Genomic DNA, 3,180 nt, shown 5'->3' on the forward strand with positions numbered 1-3,180 from the left:
TCAAGCTTTGCTCAGTGTGGAATTCCAGTCTTCTGCTGCAGGTCAAGATACAGAACTCCTGGCTCCTCCAGCACCCTATCTGCCTGCAGGACACTGAGCTTACCGCCATGGGTAATAACGGACTAAACCTCTGAAACCGTAAGCCAGTCCCAATGAAAAGTTTTATTTATAGGAGTTGCAGTGGTCATGGTGTCTCTTCCCAGCAATGAAAACCTAACGAAGAGAGGAGGCTCAGTCAATAAAGCACTTCCTACATAAACAAGATCTGAGCTGGATCCTCAACACCCATGTAAGGACATCGGGGCTCATAGTTACAATCCCAGTGCTGGGTTAACTGGCAAACAGAGAAAGCCAGGTCCCTAGGGGAAAGAACCTGTCTTAAAAATTAAGATTGACAATTTTCTGAGCTATAGCTCCTGAGGTTAGACACACACACACACACACACACACACACACACACACACCACACAGAGTTGGGGTTTGGGAAAGAGAAAGTGAATATTAACCCTTAAGAGTTCTGAAAGAAATGTTGGGTAGTATTTTTCTCCTCCCAGAAGGGTATGGCACACAAATCAAGATTAATATATTGGATTAAATATTTTTTAACATTTCTTCAAGACCTATAAAGAAAGGAAAATAAAAAATTTATGTAGAATCTATCTCCAGGAATAGGAAAAAGAACACCAGGCCAAAATGCACAAGGGAAGTGCAGGTTTTTATAAAAAGTGTGCAGGCTACTGTTTTTCACCTATCAGATTGGCAAAAGTCCCAGTGAAATCTGCTCAGTTGCTAAGGACAGTGGGTAATAGGCATGTTTCAGGAGAAAATAATATATAATGACTCGAGAGAGTAAGTTGGCAGTATTTTTCAGAATTGAAAAGATGCCCTTTGATCAAGTAACTAAAATTATAAAATTCAGTCTCTAGGTATTGTTATAGAAATAAACAAAACAAAGGTGCAATTTTATGTGTAGTGGAGGAAGGGCGGATGAGAGAATAAATCCACACTTATTTTGGCTGTGCAAAAGACACCCTTGTATATGTCATTGTGGGGTGTGTGCTGTTCAGTGCGTTGGGACATTGGGGGGGGAAGTGTTTTCTTGAGGGTGAAGTTTGGCATCATCTGTGTGTGTGGGATCAAGACACAGTTAGAAGAAGCTATAGAAGACATTTTCACAAGCTACATCCAGAGTGTGTGGTCGGTGAAGGTCGGTGGGACTTGTTTCTTCTGAGGTATAATGTAGACAAGAGCAACAAAAGGCTCCAATTTGTCCAATACAAATGAGAACCACTGAATTTAATAAAACAACGCATCATTATGTTAGAGAGAACAGTCCGAAAGTCTCACTGGCCAGGAAGCTTGTAGGAGGCAGCTGGAAACCGCGCCACTGCTCAAGTTCATCCGACCAAGAAAGTTTTTCTCACAGCGCGTCCTGTGGAGCTGCTGGTTGTGACGTATGGAAGGCCTGAGCAGTGCGGGTCGCAGTGACCTCCTTCTGCAAGAACTCCAGGGCACCTACTGTGGAAGGAGGCATGAGCTTCAAACCACAGCAAAATAACCGGCCCCAGACTTTACCAGAATTTGCCTTCCCTTCTGTCGGCTAGAAATATGGAAGGAAAAAAAAAATACATACAGAAGTCTCGTGTGTTCTAATAGGACAGCCGGTGAGGACCTAACGACGTCGTAGGCCGCCTGCTTCAGCAACTACAATGCAGGCGCTCAGCTCCGTAGACAGTGTAGAAAAAGAAGGAATCAAACTTCAAGGTGATCAGATCACGTAACGTATTTGCAAAATATTCATTGAGCTTTTCTTTGCTTCTCTGAAAACTAGGTGCCTATTCTACATTCCACCTTTCACATTGTCCTTCTTGGAAGAAAAGCATAGGGCAGCTAAGCCCAGTTGCCTACCCAGATGGATGTGCTTTCCGGACACCAATCAGAAAAGAGAACAAAGTATAGCCAGAGAAACCCCTAACCACACAGAAATTAAACAATACACCCCAAATAAGCAACGGATTGGCAAATATATTCAAAGAAATAATAATGCATTGTTAACATCATATTACAATAAGGGCCTTACATAGAAATATATGTGGCCAACAAATAAAGCTGACTGTGTAGATAAATTGCCAGTTCTATGAGCTTTTATTAGATAAAGACAATGGCCTAAAATTTACACAATAAAAGATTATGGGACTAAATACAACATTGACCCCAATGTGGATAGAAGGAAATAAAGATGTATGGCTCCCGTTAAATATAAAATATGCAAGCAAAAATGAAAATTACTGAAGACAAAGTTGGTTCTTTCTAAAGATCATTAAATATGGTAAAGGTCCAAGACTATCTCAAAAGAGAAAGTCCGAGAGAGAAAAAAGAGTTAAACACAAGAGTAATCACTAGTATTGGCAATGGAAAAAAATTATATCATTATGGCTCCTGCAGATATTAAAAATAGTAATGGAATATTTTAATACTTTTATGCTAAAACTAAGTAACTTAGATAAAATGAATAAAGTTTCTTTAAAAACGCTACTAATAAACTGACAGACGATAAAACAGAATATTCAAAAGGCTCTCTGCCTATTAAAAATGTTAAGTTTTATAATTTAAAGCTGCCCCACAGAAGAACTGTGGACTCACACAGCCATACTGATAAATTATCCCCACATATTTAAAGAAGAAATACAAATTTCACAGACTCAGAAAATGAGACAGGAGAGAGATTTTCTGACTCTCTTTATGTGTAAAGTATTACTGTGATCCACGAGCCAGACAGTGAAAAAAGAAAAAATATTTAACAAAGCCCCTGGAGAATATGAACACAGAAATTCTTAATGAAACTTCGATATATGAACCCAGCAACATATAAAAAAAATAATACAATTGGGTAGAGCTTATCATTGGAATGCAAGGTTGGCTTAATGCCTAAAAAAAAAAAAAAAATCAATAATTCAGGATAAAGAAAAAAGTCTTATGTTCATGTTAATAAATGCAAGGAAAACAATGGTTAAGGCTTATCGACCATAAATATTAAATATTTTCAGCAAATTATCAATAGAAGGAAAAATTTAAGGGTATCTATAAAAAAATCAAAACTAAAATTATACTAAATGCTTTCTTTTAAGACCAAGAGCGAAAGAAACCCTCACTTCTGTTGAACATTCTGGGGCCATAGGG

The sequence above is a fragment of the Acomys russatus genome, chromosome 26 (genome assembly GCF_903995435.1).
Source record: "Acomys russatus chromosome 26, mAcoRus1.1, whole genome shotgun sequence".
Lineage (NCBI taxonomy): Eukaryota > Metazoa > Chordata > Mammalia > Rodentia > Muridae > Acomys > Acomys russatus.